This window comes from Vulpes lagopus, chromosome 16, assembly GCF_018345385.1.
Source record: "Vulpes lagopus strain Blue_001 chromosome 16, ASM1834538v1, whole genome shotgun sequence".
Lineage (NCBI taxonomy): Eukaryota > Metazoa > Chordata > Mammalia > Carnivora > Canidae > Vulpes > Vulpes lagopus.
The window spans coordinates 38,125,979-38,147,889 of NC_054839.1; the positions used below are offsets into that span (position 1 = coordinate 38,125,979).

At 35.1% G+C, this 21,911-nt stretch overlaps 1 pseudogene; it reads left to right on the forward strand.

Annotated features, from left to right (window-relative positions):
• The window catches only part of LOC121476895, a 53,057-nt pseudogene extending 31,349 nt beyond the window's left edge, over window positions 1-21,708 (forward strand).
• The last annotated feature ends 203 nt before the right edge of the window (window positions 21,709-21,911 follow it).

Consider the following 21,911-nt stretch of genomic DNA (forward strand, 5'->3'; position numbering starts at 1 on the left):
CTGAGATACCCAGGGAACCCCTGAATTTTGGTCTCAAAAATGTTTAAGTATAATTATAAGTATAAACAAATAATTAATATTATTTTATTAAAAATAAAATGTTTTAAGTATAATTATCTTATTAAGTATAAGAAAATATAATTAAGTATAATTATTTGACACAAATAATTATATACCAAATAATTATATACTCATTCAGAAGGTTAAGGGAAATAGGTCAATGTTGACATGATTTTAGCATTTTTTAAGGAATTTGCTCTTTCTTAAAAAGATTTTCTTTATTTGTGTGTATTTTAGAGAGAGAGTGCAAATGTGTGCAAGCTGGAGGAGGAGCTGAGGGCGAGAGAGAGAAAGAATCCCAAGCAGACTCTGCACTGAACATAAAGCCTGAACTGGTCTCCATCCCATGACCCTGAGATCATGACCTGTGGCAAAATCAAGTATCAGATACTCAACCGACTGAGCCACCCAGGTGCCCCTCACCTTTCTTTTAATCTCTGCATTTTAATATATTACATATAAACTATAATTAATATCCAAATTGCCTGTATTATTTTGTGCTGTGGTTTTAAAATAGAATGCTAATAAAGCGGTAGAGTTCTACTGTCAAATATGGTAGCCATTCACCACATGTGGCTAAGTTTAAATGTCAACTAATAAAATCAAATTAAATTAAAAATTCAGTTCCTGAGTTGTTCTACCCAAATTACATAGCTACATGTGGCTAACTGATGGCTACCATATTTGGTAGCACATAGAACATTTCTATCATTGCAGAATTTACACTAAGCAGTGCTATTACAGAGGCTCTGCAAAATTGTCTCAGAAATCATCCCTAAATCATCTGTGGAAGTCTTCCACTAATTATTTCAAGATCTCCCAGACACTACCACCATATTGCTTTGATTTTGCAGCTTTATCTTTATCTACTATATACTCCTGGTTTTTATTTGCTTATTTTAAAAATAGTTTTGCGCTTAGAAAAATATGTGGTGCTCAGTAACCTTATACAATAACAAAATTAAGCATGCTTAAGAGTAAAGTCTTCCATTTTGCTCAAATATTTAATTACAACATATTTTAAATATACAGAAACATTGAAAGAATAGTACAGAAGTCTCTATAAACCCTGCCAGTGTTTGAATTCTCCTTCCTCTGTAACTGAGAAAACCATAAACAGGAAATCATTAAAGATATTAAATATTTGGATAATAATCAAATCCAATAATTGATATCTACTGAACACACCCAGCAACTCAAGAATACACATTATTAATTTCAATTATTTCAAGTGCCCAAGGAACATTTACCAAATTAGAACAGAAATTCTGGGCCATAAAACACCCATGGTAAATTTCAAAAGGTTAAAAGGATACTAAATACATTCTCTTATTATAGTTACATTAAACTGTCAAGGAAGAAAAAGCATACACCTAGAAAATTACCAAATATTTGAAAATTAAGCATAATGCTTCTAAATAGCCTGTAAGTCAGGAAAGGACTTAAAAGAAAAAGTTATAAGATATTTCAAACTGAATATTAATAAAACTACAACATATCAACATGTGTGGGATGAAGATAATGCAGTGCTTAGATGGAAATTTGTAGCTTTAAATGCCTATCTTAGAAATAGGAATAGTATAACATCATTTGTCTAAGCCTTAAAATTATAAACTAGGAGAAAAAAAGCATATTAAAGCCCCAGAAAGTTAAAAGAAGGAAATGATAAGAGACAAAAAAGCAATCATATAGAAAAAGGATAACTATTTCAAAAAGTTAACAAAGCCAAAAGTTTGTTCTTCAAAAATATTAATAAAATTGATAAACTAACCCTGAGTAATACGAATTCAAAAAACATAGGAAAAAGAGAAATTAATACTAGAGTTCCTAACAACATGAACTTTATGTGAAAAAAATGATAACTTAGATTAAATAGAAACAATCACAGGGATGCCTGGGTGGCTCAGCAGTTGAGCATCTACCTTTGACTCAGGCCGTGATCCTGGAGTTCTGGGATCGAGTCTCACATCAGGCTCCCTGCATGGAGCCTGCTTCTCCCTCTGCCTATGTCTCTGCCTCTCTCTCTGTGTCTCTCATGAATTAATAAATAAAATCTTTAAAAAAAATAGAAACAATTACAAAATAATTTGCCTTACCAAAACTGAAAGTGGAAGAGAATGAAAATCTAAACACCATTCTTTAAAATTTTTTTAAAAAGTTTTGTATTATAAACCTTTTCCGCAAATAAATATTGAGATGTATGATTTCCCTGGGAAAAAAATCTATCAATCTCTTAAATAAATAACACCACTGTAACATGCACACATACTTTCAGAAAACAGCCAAGGAAGGTGTTCTTAACTTATAACAGGAAGGCAGAGCTAGCCAAATATTAAAATCTGGCACCACATTACACACACACACACACACACACACACACACACACACACACGCGCGCGCGCGCGCGCGCGCGCGCGCACATGTCCCTCATGAACATAGACCCAAAAAGTCATAATAAATGTTGATTAAATAAAATCCAGCCATATATAAGAAGGATGATATGTCCATGATCAACTGTAACTTATCTGTATAGGTAAGTAAATAAATTTAATAAGCACATCAACATCTTGCCACCAAGAAAGCCAGGCCCAGATCTTTCTAGAACATGCATTCCCCTGTTCATTCTCCAGCCCACCAGCTGTGCAACCTGGTTAACAGCAAGTTTTGTCATTAGTCCAGCTTTCTGAGACTACATCACAACCTGGGATGAGAGTGAGGAGATGACTATTCTTGAATGAATAATTTCATTTGTGCCTTCAGAGCTCATTGCTTCCCTGCTTGGTTCAGTTCTGCATGGCTCTTATATTACTCCTGGGAGCTTAGCAGGACCCTGCTCCTTGGCCCTTCCAAAGGTATGAAGCCATTGGATTATCTGTACCAATGTCCCTCTTGGTTTAAACTATGTAGAGTTATTTGTTTCCTCAACCAAACTCTGTCTGATAGACTCATATTGGTATTTATATGTGAAAGCCAGATACTTCATACTTGCTTAAAAGCAATACAAAAATTTAATATAAACCTTGGCAGTTTTTTGGGGGGGGATTATTGTTTTAATGATTTCATCAATACATTCTGCATATTTGCCATGTTATAATGCACATACTCCATAAGAACATAAAACTTGTGGAAATTTCTAGGAATGCTAGAAAATGTTTGTTAATATTGATTATATGTCTAGATTTAAAAATTTACATGACATTCAGCACTAGTCTCATTACCTTCTTTGGTGATCTTTGTATTCATAGACTCAAAGATCTTCAAATATGTTTAAATTTCCTCATCCTTAATCAAGTGCATGGATTTAATTGTTTAAAATCTGAAGGGAAAATGAAAATTAAACACCTTGTGGGGGTGGGGACATAGCATAATGAGAATGGAAGTTCACGGAATACAGGAATTTAAATAAGCATGATTTTTATGCTTCTTATTTGAGCTTGATGATTTCTGTTCCTGTGCCACTGGCATGCACTACCTCTATGACATGAGTGTCATTGTCTTTTTGTTTTTAACATTTTTCCTGCTACCACTTAATGTTACTGCCCCGTATTCTTTGGCTTTTGGTCTACTGCCCCATTTTTATTCATGTTACTTTGTACAGTTAACCCAATACCTTAAAGTCTAAAAGGAAATTTTCTGCTTTAAAATCAGTGAAATTTAAATAATGATATATATAGGGGCTTCTGATTTGACTTGGTCAATTTCAGTCTACATTTATGATCCTGGCATATTTATTTAGGGTGATTCATTATATTCTTAAGATTGCTGAGTCTGAGTGATAAATTTTAGGGTCTCCCTCCTTACAATATGTTGCATGATCTAGAAGCTACTCACCTTCTCAAACTACTTCTACATGCATTTGTTCATATATATTGTTCAATTTAGCCATACCAGCCTATTCTTATTTTTTCTAAAACACCAAGATCGTTTCTATCTCATGACCATAAGACCATGACCTGAGCCAAAATCAAGAGTCCAATGCTGAACCTACTGAGCCATCCAGGTCCCTCTCTGTCAAGGTATTTTCAAACATTCAGTATTCTGTGCCTGCAGTACACATACTTCAAATCTTGTTTTACTAATTAGGCTCATCCTCTAGGTCTTAGCTTATTATATATGAGTTCCATAGAAAGGCCTTCTTGAATAGTCAATCATAATTTGATCATTCCATATTTCTTTAATATGACTATCTGTGTATCTTAATGAATAGCTGCATATTTATTCTTCATTAATTTATTTCCTCTAGTACTTGTGAACTTGAGATTGTCAGAAGAAATCATAACTATTTCATACGCCACTGTTTGCATAGTGCTTAGAAGAGTTCCTGGAACATACAGATATTTGGTATTTAACTAAATGAAAGATAACCCTACCAAAAAGATGATCATCTAGATAATCTACTCCTCCAGATGGTTTCACCCACAAAAACTAACGTTTAAAATAAATTCATAAAAATCTGATTATATAAGCCGATTATTAGAAACTACTTCATAAGAATAGTGCAAATGATGATAATTCTCTAAAAGATTGTAGTCTTGGGCTTTATATATTCTTAAGGCTTTGTGTGAGGAAATACCTGTAGGGAAGACAATGATACAATCTATTTGTGCTAACTTCCAAACTTTTATATTTGTGATTATTATTACCTTGATTCTGATAGAGTAGTATGTTATTACTCTTTATTTGACATCATGCTATAAGATATGACTATGAAATTGTGAGACGTTAAAAAAAAAAACCTGAATCGTCCAAAATAGTTTTACGTTTCTTCATTATTGAGAGTAATCATTTTCAACTGACGTTGCAATTTTGGTGGTGTTTATGTGAAACCCAAATGAGAGAGGGTTTACAGATAGAATTAATAAGAGAAATTGGTCACAACAAGTATAGATGACTATTGATTCCTAAAGTTGTTTTCAGTTCTCCAGGTCATTCCACTCCAGTGCCCACCTACATATGCTATTGCTCTTGCTTTGGACTTTGGCCGCCCTGTGGTCATATCTCTAAGGATCTGTTTTCTGCTGGATTATATGCTCAGCAATTGATTCTAAATGCCACGGCTACTAAGGGTTAACTTTTCCAACTTTGTCAGGAATTCCATATGAATTTTCAAGGAAACTCTTGAATATAATACTGTGACACAAAGTTGTGATTCAGATTTTCATCACAAAGTTGTGATTCAGATTTTCATCCTTTTCCAAGTATCCAACAAGTGGTAAGGAGCATCCATGTGCTGGTTCATTGGTTGTAGTTATTTGCTTGTCGCATCAACATGCATATGAAGCTTAACTTTGAAGTTTACGTGGCTTGAAAACACACCCAGGTACATAAAGTACATGCACATGCAAACATGTAATGTACTGTAGTGCAAGTATCACTAAATTTAAGGCAGGGTATCTGGAGTTTAGTTTGGTTTCACCACCCTCTCAATGTGTGCCCTTGGATATGTTCTGGAATAAACTTTTTGTATCAAAAATAAAAGGTAAGTGTCACAACTACTGAAAATGATTATTGTAGACATCAAATAAGAGAATACTAGCAAAAACTATTGGGAGATTATAGCATATTAATGCATCATTTTATATATATATATATATATTTCCCACTAATATTTTAAGAACAAATATGTTAATATGAATGTTACACAGACCGTTTATCACCTAATGGTGCATAGCTATGAAATCGAAGCAAAACTTTTACAGTTTTGAGGTAAATATCACAATATGTACTACCACATGATAGCTTTTACATAATTTGCAAAACTCTTATTTTCCTTTTTAGCATATAACTATTTGAAATGCATAATATACTTTCAAATGTTTCCTATGTAAAGAAATTATTTCTCTAAGAATTCATACTATTTGTCATGTTCAAATGGTATTTCCTGGGGAAAGGGGGATGGGAAACAAGTGCTTACTGGGTGTAGGGTTTCTTTTTAGGGTAATAAAAATGTTTTGGAACTAGATAGAGATGACGGTTCCATACCATTTTGAATGTATTAAATGCCACTGAATTGTTTGTGTTAAAATAGTTAGTTTATGAGTGTGAAGTACCTCAACTTTAAAAACTGTGAAAAGGAATTAAGAATATAATTTATAAATATTTCTTAAATCTAAGGAAACTCCAAAAGAAAAAAAAGGGGGGGGGGATGACTGGGTGGTTCAGTGATTGAGCATCTGCCTTTGGCTCAGAGTGTGATCCCAGGATTCTGGGATCAAGTGCCTCATCAGGCTCCTTGTGAGGAGCCTGCTTCTCCTCTGCCTATGTCCCTGACTCTCTCATGAATAAAGAATTAAAAAATAAATCTAAGGGAATTGCTCCTTCCACAATCACTGGATAACAAATGACATCATCTCACCTAAATTTTATAAAACAGTAGTTTACCCTGTTTTAATACTAGGTATTATATCTATTATAATACTCCTACTTTTTCATACTAAGAAAAGTTCAGTTTTTCCAGAACACTTGGAGAACTTCTAAATGATATAAATATTTAGCTTGAAGCTAAATTTTATATCATCATAATTAAAATCCTACAGATCTAAATACTGTCTCCAATGTTATGTGCAATCTTTTAATTTCCCTCCTTTTGTTAGTCCGATTTCTATATTGAATATTAAAAAGAATTTGTATAATAAAAGTAACTAGGAATCTCCTTTCTCTGTGTTTTGCAGCAGTATGTTTTCCTTAGTAATTTGTATAGACTTTAACTTTGGCAGTGTTGACAATTATTTCTTATTTGGTTGGGTAATGACAATAATTGCCAAATACTTAGTTGACTATCAGTAGCTTAGTTTTACATGAGAGTTTCTTTCTGCCCTTTGATATGCCCCACAGGCCATTAGTGTATAATTGCTATTTTACAAAACATTCTGTTTTAAAATTCAATTGACTCCTTTGTTATAATTTTAGTATTTTAAAGGTCTGTGAGATACTGCTAAAGATATGTTGCATAATGGATGTTTATATCTTTTTAGTAAAATGTTTTACTTTTTAATTAGCCTACTATTAAAAAAGTGAGGGACTTTTATGGTTTCAATGACCTGATTCTTCAACAAATTAATAGCTTCAGAAAATAAGAGAGATTATTTAAAAATGAAGATGATGTAAGATATATTTCATCTAATTTTAATATGTAGACCATTTCTTGTATCCTAATTCAAATAGACATGCATTTTTAATACAATGGAAACTGTGATTATGAACTGAATATAGATAAAATTAACAAATTATTTTAGTACTTGTGTGAATGATAGTACCACAGCATGTACATTAAAAGTTCTTGTTTTTCAGAGACTTTGTCTTAGACAACTGAATATTACATGATGATATATTCTTTAAAATATCCCAATAAGAAAAAAAAATAATAAAAAAAAATAAAATATCCCAATAAGGATACTTGGGTGGCTCAGGGGTTGAGCATCTGCCTTAGGCCCAGGTCGTGATCCCAGGTACTGGGATGGAGGTCTGCATTGAGCTTCCTGCGAGGAGCCTCCTTCTCCCTCTGTCTGTATCTCTGCCTCTCTCTCTGTGTCCCTCATGAATGAATAAATAAAATCTTTTAAATAAATAAATAAATAAATAAATAACCCCAATAAAAATAAACTAACCAAATAAATTAACTAAATGAAATAGGTAAACGGATGAACAATATGCTATCTAACTAAATATTTAAGAGTGAATGTGTGGATGAATAAAAATGACAAAAATGCCCATCAAATTGTTGATACTTGCTAAAGTGGTTGATGTGTAGCTAGGATTTACTATATTTTTCTCTCTGCCAAGTGTCCCAAGAGAATTGAAAAAAAAAAAAAAAAGTCACACATGCCTGTTGTTCCTCCCTATCTTTTTTGTCAAACCCATATTACCATCCAAATAACCAAAGAGTGCAAAACTACAAGAATAACTCCTTTATTTTCTAATACTCTTGTTTGATGGCCTAGTCTCAAAACTAGTTGAAATTTGGCTGACCCCTCTTGCTACGACTATAATTTTCTTCCCCAAAGTAGAATTCTCCTTTAGAATCATTCTCAAATTACATCATTCTGAATAAAAGCTAATACCTAAAAGCAATCTTACTGATTTTTCTCATTTATTCAGTTGTTGTTTGACAAAATCTGTGATAAAAAAGCTAAACAGACAAAAATTATCTTTAAATTTAATCAAATGAATTTGATATCTATTAAAATGATGGTGATTTTTTAAATTTAAGTGATTAATATCTTCCATTACATTAATAGGTATAAAGCTATCAAGCATATTAGCAACCCTGAAAAAAATTTTACTTGTTTATGAGTCACCAGTATTTGTAACACACTTTATTTATCAATATTCTGTCCATACTAGATTCTTATATATTTGAAAAAAAACACATAGTGGGAAAATTTGTTTCAGCATGTAATGAGCTCAGGGTAAAACCATGTTTGGAAGAATTCAGGGTTTTATTAACCCTAAAAATGTCTTTATATCTATTTTACTTTTTTATAAATATAAAAAAGTAAAAATGGTAAGCTCATACACACATGCCATACAGTTCACCCACTATAATGTACATTTCAAAGAATTCAGTTAATTTACACAGTATGCACTCATCATCAAAATCTAGCTTAAGAATATTTCCGTCATGACAAAATATTTCCGAATATCAGTTTAACTAAGTGACTAAAGTATTAGCTCTTACTTTTCTTTCAATATTATATGTCAAAAGATAATATCCTGGAGGATTTCAAAGCTTTGAAACTTGTTTAGACTTGTTTATGGTCAATTTGGTCAGATAGCACACTGTGAATAATTTTAACTTTGTGCAATTTGTTGAAACTTGCTTTATGCCCCAGCAAATATTATCACTTTTGGTAAATGGTCTATGTTCACTTGAAATAAATATTCTTGAAAACTCAGTTGTCAGTCATGTCACAGGTCCTTTGACAATAATGTATATATTTTTTTCTGGGTGGTTTAAAGATGATGTTTTTGATATCTGGTTGTCTTACTATGATATATCTTGATATGTTTGTAATTATTTGGTTTATGACTTCTAGATAATCTTCAGTCCATGGATTGATGACCACGCTGCCCATTCTGCCCTATTAGCAGCAGTAGTATTAGAATCAGCTTTACTATATGGTTCATAAAAACAATAGCTTCATCTGACACCACATTTACTGAGCCTCAAGAAAAGATACAGGAGAGAAAAAAAGCAAAGATTGTTCAGTAATAGCAGCAGAGCAATGATCTCCTGACTCCCATGCATCTGATGCTCTAGTCATTCCGTATTGGCTGTGGATGTTCACAAGACTAGAGGCGGAGTGTCTGTCGATAATCTCAGCTCCAGAAACCCACGCATCATGAGATTTCTTTGGCTTAAGCACATAACCCACTCAGGGAAATGTGACTCACTCTCATTCCCCAGGCAAGCTGCAGCTTATCATTCTCAGTTACTCAATACTAAATGAAATATCTCAACAAGGAATTACAGGTGCTTGGTCTGGCATATGGTCTTTACTCAGATTCTCTTCCATCTTGTATAAAGTAGATACAGGGAAGCACTGAGCAGTTCCATGAGTAAAGGTCATACAAAGTATTCAAACATGAGCAAAAGATTCATGCATCCCGAGACCATAATAAAAATCTTAGAAACTTCTTCTAATATGTTCCTTCCATTTTACTCCCATTTTACTCCTAAACCACTCATCAAGGATTACCTTAATATCCTTGCTACAGCTTATCCAGAAATGAGACAAACAGGGGGATTCCTGGGTGGCTCAGTGGTTTGGTGCCTGCCTTTGGCTGGGGGCGTGATCCTGGAGACCCGGGATCGAGTCCCCCGTCGGGCTCCCTGCATGAAGCCTGCTTCTCCCTCTGCCTGTGTCTCTGCCTCCCTCTCTCTCTCTTTCTCTCTCTCCCTCTCTCCGTGTCACTCATGAATAAGTGAATAAAATCTTTATTTTTTTAAAATAAATAAACCTCTTAAGAAGAGAAGATTGCAGAGTTAACATTCTCTTATCAAACACATTAAACATGGCCATAGCCCTAATAAGCTTTCTGATAGTCCTTTAGCAACTACACTATTTTTCTTTTTAAAAAATATTTTATTTATTTATTCATGAGAGACAGAGAGAGAGAGAGAGAGTCAGAGACATAGAGGGAGAAGCAGGCTCCTTGTGGGGAGCCTGATGAAGGACTCGATTCCAGAACTGAAAGCAGACACTCAACCACTAAGCCACCCAGGCGTACCTAGACTATTTTTCATATAATTTTACCTACTATTACTTGCAGGTTTCTACAAGTGTTGATAAAAGCATTTAACTATATATAGGTGTAGCTTTACCAAAGCTAAATTTATTTCTTCCTTTTTCTGTTATTAGTCTCCATGTGTATCAGCTTGGATTTTAAGTCAGCTATTCAAAATGTGTGTTTTTCTTGGAGATCATTTTCCACAGACTTCATTTTTTATTTAATTATACGTTTTAACCAAAAATACTTTTTTAACCCTACAGAGTTATTGAAGTGTAAGTATAATGATTATTGCACCACGCATTAGTTAATAATAATGTATTTTATTTCTTCTTAGAAAACAAACAAACAAACAAACAAACAAAAATGCTCTTTCCCATATATTCTACATCTTCTGAGAGGTCTTAGAGCCTACTACCATGTGAACTCTGAGTTCCATCTTATCTGAGGGTATAACTATAAACAACCTGCAAAAAACATGCTTTCTTACTTTTTCTTTTTTAAGACTTATTTATTTGAGAGAGAGAGAGAGAGAGAAAGAGAGAGAGAGAGTGGGGTGTGGAGACAGAGGGAGAGGCAGACTCCCTGTGGAGCAGGGAGCCAGATACATGCAGGGTTGGATCCCAGGACACCAAGATCATGTCCTGAGCTTGAGCTGAAGGCAGACGTTTAACCGACTGAACCACCCAAGCATCCCAATATGTTTTCTTTGACAACATTTCCAGATATCACCGAGGAAGGCCACTCATCTGCCTTACATGGACTCAACACAATGTTGATCATTAATCTGAGTGTTTTAACCAATAGTATCAGGAAATATAAGTTTCTTTTAAATTTGGGGCACAGTGATAAAGAGGGTGCAGCTGTAAATAACACAATTGGTAGTGGTGATTTTGCATTATATGAGCTCACCACAGGATTCCACCAAAGTGAGGATGACCTCACTATCCTGAGATTTCAGCATTCCTAGCCATGTCCTTTAAATACATCACGGCACATTGTAATTAACATATTAAAATATTTTCTTTAATAAAGGTAAATACCCTCTTCAGGATTTTCAGTGAGATTAATGAAGTGCTAGTTTTGAAATAGTTGTATTTAGCTTTGTCAGCCTTTTAGGTTGACTACCAAACATGTCCAATTTCCTAGAAATGAATGACAGTAGGGCCTCCATCTAGGACTTATCTTGTCATCATCATTGTGCCCAAACCTCCAGATAATAAATTTCCCTTTGGATCCACACAGTCAGTCTAGTTCCCAAGATCCCCAAGGCCCTGTGCTTTGGGGCCAGTGTCGATTAAGTTAGTACAAGTGCTATGTCTATTGAATACCGTGGTATTGAAGCAATTTAGGTATAATGTATTTGCCTATTAGAATTGTGTCCCCCAGGAAATGTGTTGTCCTTCATACCTAGGAAATTGCCTGAACAGAATGTCATTCTGATTCACAGCAACACATGCATCAGATGTCGTATGCCAGTCAGAGTAAATCTAGTCAAGCTCAGAGGGAAGATTTATCTCCAGGCTGAATAGGAACCAATATTATAAAAATAATAAAAAAATATATAACCCAGATGAAAATTTCCACACTGCTGTATGCAAGTGAAATATCACAGGACACAGATTGATGTCTTTCCTTCACTTCATCAAAGTATACTTGTCAGGGAAATTTCATAGCTTGAATTTATTCAATTCTTCTCAGAGGATAACAAATCAGGGATGTCTTTGGGAATTGGCCATGGATTGCTACCACAACTGAGAGAAACAAGTGTAAATATCCTTTTATTCTGATAGGAGTTCTTTGAAGAGAGTGATGGCACCCTTTCTCAGCATCATTTTCCATTTATGGGCTTCATTACTGCCTGTGACAATTTCTCCTCTTTCTCCATTTATTACCTATTATTATGTAGACTTGATATTCTGAATGGGAGTCTTTGAGCCATCCATACTGGCTACCCACAGAGTAAGTTTCAGGAATAGACCCACCAGAATTTCCTTTTTGGTTTGGTCTCGAGAAGGATTTCTTTTGGAAAAATAAAATACTAATAGGATTGTCTTTACTACTGGGAATTTGGGTGCATATATCATTAGGTCTAGTTTGGGCTCTAAAGGGAAGTCATTCTTTAACCTATCGTTGTGTTATTCTGAGGAATTAAAATACTGTCCTGAGCAGAAGCCTCCCTCTGCCAGGATAGTTAAGTGCAGTCTGACACCTGGTTCAATGTTATCTGGCAAGGGAATGGCCAATTTTTGTGATGTAGGCGAGACAGAGAATTTTATGATCCCCTGATTTCCTCAACATATGCCCCCATTCTTACCAACACATATGAAACCTTTCCAAAGAATTTTCCATTTACAATTCTTCATATTTAAATGAAGCACGCATTTGTCCAGTCCAGGCAGCGAGTACTTCATTCCCTTATCATCCTCCTTCATAGTTACTATGGCAATGTAGCAAATTACTTCCAAGCTTCCCTCAAAACTGTGAGCAAAATACCTGAGCACAAAAAACAATCTATTTATTACATCCTTGGATATCACTGGAAGACTCCAAGCGTACAGGCATTTGAAGGCTCGCTAATTAACACACATGTCTGAAGGGAGATGCTGACTCACAGTGAGAAGGACCTTATTTACTTACTATCTGGGCGAATCCATGTGGACTTCCCATGTTGACTTCCTCACAGACAGGTGGTTGGGTTTCAAGGGCAACTACCTTTAGAGTAAGGAAGGTAGAAAGCTAATCCTTTTTATGACTTATCCTCAAAAGTCATATAGTATCCTTTTTGCTGTCCTCTAAGGGTCTAAGCAGTCCGTATGGCCAACCTCAGTTTCAACGGGAGGGAATATAGGCCCCACCTCTCCATTAAAGCAATGCCAGTAACAGCAAAAGTAGAGGATATGCGATGGAAAAGGGAAGAGGAGACTAAAGAATTGTGGAAATCAATGAAACCCTAAGAATAGGTAATTGGAATTCAAGAATATGGAGAGGAAACAGAAAGCCAATATTTGAAATGGTAATGGATATGCATTTCTAAAATCCAATGGAAGATACTAGAAAGGATGGATGCATAGTTTGGTAGTCTTTCCTCTAACCTCAGGGATACCTTAATATTTGACTCTTGATTAAATTCACCTTGCAACATTAACTCAAGGAACTATTAGGAATTTGATTAAATTGGATCAATGAGAACTGAGAATCCAGCCCAGGGCTATGTACTGAGCATCTGTATCTCATTGTCAACATTGTTTATCAAGTAATGAATAACTGGATAGTATGAGATGCAGCTGCACTGGAAAATGGACATTATTATGTATTTCTTGAGAATTTTTTAGCTAGCTGGTCACATAGCCTTAAGGGAATAATGTGACCAGCTAGGGTAATCACTAAAGGGAAACCATAGCTGTTTCAAGCTGGCCTCTTCCTCAAACAATTATGTTCATCTTTTATAATTACACAGATCTTAAGGGCAGAATATCTGGGTCTTTGGAAATAGATACTAGTTGTAATAGACTTTAGCCATGCTGTTTTTGGTTCCCTTACTCTCAGAAAAAGAGAATATCCTCTCTTGACTTTTTGGTAAATAAACTTGATATGGAAAGGCAAAGTAAACAAAATCAAATAAAGAAGTAGTTGAAATATATTTGAAACCGTGGCAAGAAGGATAATGCCTCCCTCCAACATGCTATGTGTTAATCCTGAAAATCTGTGCATGTGTTACTTTGAATGGCAAAAGAATTGCAGACATGATTCAGTTAAGGACCTTGAGATTTTCCTGAATTATCTGAGTGGACAGAATGTAATCACAAGACTGCTTACAAGAGGAAAGTAGGAGGTCCAGGGTCAGAGAAAGAAATATGGTAGAAGCAGAAGTTGGTTGGAATGAAGTGGCCAGGAGCCAAGGAATGCAGGCAGCCTCCAGAAACTGTGAAAAGGCAGTAAATGGATTCTTTCCTAGAGTCCCTTGAATGAATATAGCTCTACTGACACCTTAGTTTTAGCCCCATAAGATCCATTTGTGGCATTCTGGCTTCCAAGAATACAAGATAATAAAATTAAATTGTTTTAAGCCACTAAATTTGTGGCAATTTGTTACAACTATAAAAACACTTATAGGTACCAGCAATATAAGAAGGAATATACAGTGATGAGTAAAGAGGAAAGTCAAATGATATGCCCATTATCTTCTTTTTTTTTTTTTTTTTTTTTTAGATTTTATTTATTTATTCGTGAGAGACACACACAATGAGAGGCAGAGACACAGGCAGAGGGAGAAGCAGGCTCCATGCAGGGAGCCGAACACAGGACTCAAGCCCGGGTCTCCAGGATCAGGCCCTGGACTGAAGGTGGTGCTAAACCGCTGAGCCACAGGGGCCGCCCAATATGCCCATTATGTAAGCAATAATAGAAGCAATGATACAGGTTGCCTTCCCCCTTTGCATGAACCTTATTCAGTTCTCTTTTTAAGAGTGCAAGAGACCATACTGGAACCTGGCTAAACTGCTACTAGGCAAATAAAGTCTTTAATGGTATTAACAAAGTTTGAATCATTCAAAAGAAGGAGGATGGTTGACATAAAAATAATGATAATAATGGCAATAAGAAAGAAGTAAACTGAATGGCAATGGAAGATTAAATCAATTATGGGGTGATTAAAAAAGAGAGGAGTGACATGGTTCCTACAAAAAGCTAGTGACATATTGTTGCCATCTGAATAGTTGAAAACCAACCCCTGGCCAGGCACCACAGCAGCTAAAAGAACCTGTCAAGTATGTTCCCTTCATCTTTTTGGATACATTTAATTACATTAATGTTAAAGGAGATTAAAACAAACAAAACACCAAGATATTAGAACAGGCTACTGAATAAACTCAATCCTTCAACATGCTGGTGGTAAAAGATGAATGATTTGAAGAACAATATCATTTTACCAAATTTCCAGGTGGGGATCCACAGCTGATGGCTATAGTTAAAGTTAAATAGCCCGGAGTAGAAAACACAAATTTTGGAAGGAATAGATTTTGATGCATACCATAGTGGAAAAATATACTAAAATGAATCCTGGAAGGTAAAATCTCACAAGGGTAGCAGTGTTATGGTGAAACTATAGCTTAACCTGTATGATTGAAGGGTACAGGATGCCTAAATGGAATGAATGAGCCTATAAATGGGAGCAACTATTATTGGTGGCTTATAGTTGGATGTTGGGCAAGTCTGGACTCTGTCTTATTGTTATGCTAAATAGAAACTTTGAAACTTTTGAAAGCAGAAAGGTTGTATTCAGACAAAGGATGGCAGAAGTAGGCATACTAGACCCAAAATATGTCCACTTGCAAGAGTCTCCCCTGGCCTCTAAGAAAAACTAAATGGTTCCTGAAAAGTAAATGCTCACTCTGATGGCATGAATTACATACTTTCTCTAATAGCATCTGCTGCCAGGTATGATGACAGGCTAAAGTATAAAATTGACTGTTAGGCTGTCATAGAGTTGGCTAAGGTTTCCTTTTATGTTCTATCTCAATTTTGAAGAAAGCTAAGCACATATCCTTCTTTTTTCTTTCCTTTCCTTTCCTTTCCTTTCCTCCCTTGCCCCCCTCCCCACCCCACTGCCTTTTGGTTGAGTTCATTCACTATTCTTTCCTTAGGGCATCTGAATTTTCCAGTGTACTGTTACATCCTTATGATATGGGAAGTATAGACTTGATTCATTATATTGATTATATCACAGCATTGTCTTTTGCCGAAAAGGTAGCTAAGATATTTTGGAAATGGAATAGCATATATGACTGATTGTTATAGCATATGTACAATATATAATGGGATACATAAGTAACAGTAAATTAAGCCACCTAAAGTATAGGGCCCAAATGATTCTTTCAAATTATTAGAATAGCTTGAGCATGGCCCAGAAAAGACATTCCACAAATAATATGATATGCAGACGTACTACCGCATTCTTCTAACAATAAAGTACTATAACACTATATGAAACTTGTTAGATTTTCATGGACACATATACATATGTGTATAAATGTTAACATTTATACAAAAAGTTACCAGAAATGAATCTGAATTTGTCTGGGGTTCAGAACAAAAAGAGTTGTTTGGAAGAGTTGCAGTACCAGCAGTGCCATTTGGGAAATCTGATGCTAAAGCAGGAACATGTCATCAATGATGATTAGGTGGCTATTATCTTATCTGTGAGCTGTTTGTAGCCTTCCCTCTTAGAACCAATAGAATCATAGAAAAAAGTCACATCTTGTTTGCTGAATGGACTAAAACCTATAAGTTTTCCAAAAAAGGAAGCTAGTTTACCAATGGAATCTCCCAAATCTCATTTCCACATTTTACTTGGAAATCTATTACTATTTTGCCTGTAGAAGTTAAAAAGTGAGACTTGAAAATAGGCAGTATTGGAGAAAGCATATGTGGTTGTACAGGGACACGTAGAACCTTGTCCCCAGGTGGTGATACTTGGATATCTAAAAGAAGATGACATGACTGAAGATCTTTTCTTTTTTTTTTTTTTTTTTGTGAGTGTGCTAATTTTATTTATTTATTTATTTAATTTTTTTAATTAACTTTTATTGGTGTTTAATTTACCAACATACAGAAAAACACCCAGTGCTCATCCCGTCAAGTGTCCACCTCAGTGCCCGTCACCCATTCCCCTCCAACACCCGCCCTCCTCCCCTTCCACCACCCCTAGTTCGTTTCCCCGAGTTAGGAGTCTTTATGTTCTGTCTCCCTTCCTGATATTTCCCAACATTTCTTTTCCCTTCCTTTATATTCCCTTTCACTATTATTCATATTCCCCAAATGAATGAGAACATACACTGTTTGTCCTTCTCCGATTGACTTAATTCACTCAGCATAATACCCTCCAGTTCCATCCACGTTGAAGCAAATGGTGGGTATTTGTCGTTTCTAATTGCTGAGTAATATTCCATTGTATACATAGACCACAGCTTCTTTATCCATTCATCTTTCGATGGACACCGAGGCTCCTTCCACAGTTTGGCTATTGTGGCCATTGCTGATAGAAACATCGGGGTGCAGGTGCCCCGACGTTTCATTGCATCTGAATCTTTGGGGTAAATCCCCAACAGTGCAATTGCTGGGTCGTAGGGCAGGTCTATTTTTAACTCTTTGAGGAACCTCCACACAGTTTTCCAGAGTGGCTGCACCAGTTCACATTCCCACCAACAGTGTAAGAGGGTTCCCTTTTCTCCGCATCCTCTCCAACATTTGTTGTTTCCTGCCTTGTTAATTTTCCCCATTCTCACTGGTGTGAGGTGGTATCTCATTGTGGTTTTGATTTGTATTTCCCTGATGGCAAGTGATGCAGAGCATTTTCTCATGTGCATGTTGGCCATGTCCATGTCTTCCTCTGTGAGATTTCTCTTCATGTCTTTTGCCCATTTCATGATTGGATTGTTTGTTTCTTTGGTGTTGAGTTTAATAAGTTCTTTATAGATTTTGGAAACTAGCCCTTTATCTGATATGTCATTTGCAAATATCTTCTCCCATTCTGTAGGTTGTCTTTTAGTTTTGTTGACTGTATCCTTTGCTGTGCAAAAGCTTCTTATCTTGATGAAGTCCCAATAGTTCATTTTTGCTTTTGTTTCTTTTGCCTTCGTGGATGTATCTTGCAAGAAGTTACTGTGGCCAAGTTCAAAAAGGGTGTTGCCTGTGTTCTCCTCTAGGATTTTGATGGAATCTTGTCTCACATTTAGATCTCTGATCCATTTTGAGTTTATCTTTGTGTATGGTGAAAGAGAGTGGTCCAGTTTCATTCTTCTGCATGTGGATGTCCAATTTTCCCAGCACCATTTATTGAAGAGACTGTCTTTCTTCCAATGGATAGTCTTTCCTCCTTTATCGAATATTAGATGGCCGTACATTTCAGGGTCCACTTCTGGGTTCTCTATTCTGTTCCATTGATCTATGTGTCTGTTTTTGTGCCAGTACCACACTGTCTTGATGACCACAGCTTTGTAATACAACCTGAAATCTGGCATTGTGATGCCCCCAGCTAAGGTTTTCTTTTTTAAAATTCCCCTGGCTATTCGGGGTCTTTTCTGATTCCACACAAATCTTAAAATAATTTGTTCTAACTCTCTGAAGAAAGTCCATGAAGATCTTTTCTTATTGCCAAGCAAATGGACCCTCCTCAAATGGATAAATTAAAGCAGGTCTCCAATGAGAACACAACTGTAGACATTTCTGTGGAGAATATGAAGGGAGAATTACATTTGGCTATGTAGCTTCCTCCAACTCCAGAAAAAAAAAAAAAGAAAAGAAAAAAACAGTTGCTGATTCAGATGTGGTTTAGAATTCAAAAGTAATCTGCTTCTGATCCTTGGAGGTTGTTATTTGGATTTATGGAAGGATAAGGCTTAGAGGTACTTGGGCTATATAATACCAGCAGAACAACACATTCCTTAATCACAAACTACAGCTCCTAATACAGTAAAATACAAAAATAACAAAGAAATGGGGTGCCTAGGTGGCTCCGGTGGTTAAGTGTCCGACTCGATGTCAGCTCAGGTCTCGAGTTCAGGGTTATGAATTCAGGCATCCATGCTGTGTGTGGAGCCTCCGTGATAATCATCATCATCATCATCATCATCATCATCAAGAAATGATCTACAGATGACTTTGGAAAAGAATCTTGGAGGAAAATTTTCAGGATATAGTTGGTAGGAGCCCCAGGTGGCTTCAAATGGGTCCTGAGAAGACACTGCTCTATTCAGGTGCTGCTTATCCTCTAACTAAAATAACACCTGAGAAAGCTGTTATAGCATAATGAGTCAACAATTCTATAAATTACTCAGTGCTTGTGAAAAGAGATATAGTCCTCATGAGTGTGTGTGTTTTTTTTTTTTTTGTCTTTAGGTGTTTTTTTTTTCTGATGAAATATGTCAAAGCAAAGTGTTTATATTAGAACAATGAGTTGTTGCTATTTAAAGAATAGCAAAAGAAAAAAGTTTTATCTCATTTGATTGTAAAACAACTATCCCCTAATAATAATATGTACTATATACATTATTTCAATTTAGAAGCATTATTCATAGTCATATTTTACCTAAAAGTCTTATTAAATAAAAATGAGCTTCTTTTCTTCTTAATTCTTGGATTTGATTCCTAATAAAAAGTCACATCTTAATTTTTTTTCTTATACCATAGTATTCATTGTCTCTAATACATCTTATCTTTAGCCTCTTATTGTGTAAATCATAAGTACTATATTGAAAAATATTTTAAATTATTTTTTCTAATGTGGCCAATACCGCATTTTTATTACTCTTAATATTGTTACTCTTAATTACTCTTAATATTGTTAATATTATTGTTACTAATTTCTGACCACCAAGAAAAGGAAGCTGAATCAAATATTGAGTAATTAAAATGCCTTCCCACCTTGACCAGTCTAATCAACCCCAAGACCAAATGTCCAGGGTTTTTTTTTTTTTTTTTTTTTTAAGTAAACCATATTGAGTTAGAATTGAACCACAGGACTGTGTTTTGATATTGTGGCCCTTGAATTAATTCACAGCATCTTCCTTGCAACAGGAAAAGTTTAGTCATATGTTCTGACTGAAAGTGGGGCATACAAAAGTCCCAGTGTGGGCTATTATCTGATCCATTATGATGGCAGGTCTTTTGTTAAAAGTTGATTTGTAGGCTAATTTTGAAATTGTTAGAATGGATTATTTCTGTATGTTATCCAAAAGTGGCCTTGGGCTATTAGAAATTATGGCAGCATAATTATTATCACAGGGAGATATATTTTGTTTGCCTGAATTCTGTTTCTGGCTCTCTTTGTGGATATTCAAATTAGTGTCACCTCTAGTATTAAATAGCACGTGTGGATATTTTATGTGTCAATTAAAAGGTAAAACAACGATTATTAAATGATCAAGTTATTTGATCAATAGGCATTCAGATTGTATGGACTGAGAAATCATAATATGATAATACACTTCAATTTTCCTGGTTTAAAGAAATGTCCTTAACATCTTTGATAATTTTAATCACTATAGATGTCTGTCTGTTGTATTAGTAAATGTATGTGCAGGAAACTCCCAGTACATATTATTTCTCCTTAGTATCTCATTCTAGAATTTTAGTACCTAATCATGGATTTTTTGTTTCTTTGCTTTGGTAACACAGGCCACTTTAGCAGATACTGCAATAAATATATAAAAATGATGTACTTATAATATAGTTAGTGAATAGAAATTTTGAATAAAAGAAGTAGCCATTTAATGTCTTCCCACTTATTATTCCAAAGAAAAATTTCTTGACCCCAAAGATCATAACTAGTTATGAACAATAAAACAATTTTTTATATTAATTATCTCTCAAGTACTATTTCTAGGTGTATACCATAGCCTCTGCATATGAAATCAATAAAATTAAAAAATAGTCTTCCTCTCTCATTGACTACCTTCATCTACTTTTTGACTTATATTTTTTAGATTGGAGTAATTACTCCCAGATTTTTTGAAGCTATGCTAATTACATACAAAAGTTCATCATAATCATCATCAATTAATAATCTGTCCTGGCTCCTTCAAATCCACTATTGTTATACATTGTCAGAAATGAGAGCTTTCTCTATACAAGATGAGTATAGAGAGAGCAAGGGTATGAGTTTCTTCATTCTGAAAGTGGTTATTTTATATAAAGGTATAGAGAAAGAATGAAAAGCAGATCATTATTATCGTGGAAGGCTTATTGTGCTATTGTGGAAATTTTTTCTCAGACACTAAACTGAAACAAAGAAAATCAAATTAGTGATTTATCTAACACATGGAATGTCCAAAATATAACATAGTTTAGCACCCCAACTGAGGTATAAAGAGTATTCATTTCACTAGATTAAACAGTAATATGCTGAACTGTCATAAGAAAACCTCCCTGACTAAATTAAAAAGAAAGGCATAAACACAAAAATTTGAGATTAGTTTAATTTATTAGATTAATAAATAATCAGATTTATTTATTTATTTATAGATTTATTTATCATTCATAATAATTGGATTAATTTATTAAATTGCTTCTGGTGGCAAGTAATAGAAAAACTGAAAAAAATAAGGTGAAAGAGGGTATTTACTGCCTGGAACAAAACAATGAGAAGAGACTTTTTTATTATTATCACAATAACAACAATCTCTTCTTGTGAATTCTTTAAGGCCTACTAGCATGGTTAGTTATACCCTGAAGGATATTGACGGTGATCAACACTATTTACACTCCTTGGGAAAGGCTCTAACAGCTCAAATCCAAAACATACTGGATTGGGGAATCAGAGGGCAAGTAAGATACTGGGATCCAGGAGGCCACAAGCACGAAAAGGCTTGGTACCTGAGTGACGAGGAGATGGGCCAAGGTGCAGAAACTACTAGCTGAAGAAGTCTGCCTGCATTTGACATCAAGGTCAAGACCAGCCTAGCAGGAGAAGACCAGCTATTAGCTTCAGGTGGCCAAGGCTAAGGAAATCAGAGTAGCAGGTACTGGAATGGACAGTGGAACAGGCCCACCAGGTGGCAGTGCAGGAGCAGAAAATAACCCCGGGAAAGACCTAGAGGAAGCCACCAGAAGCCTAGCGACAA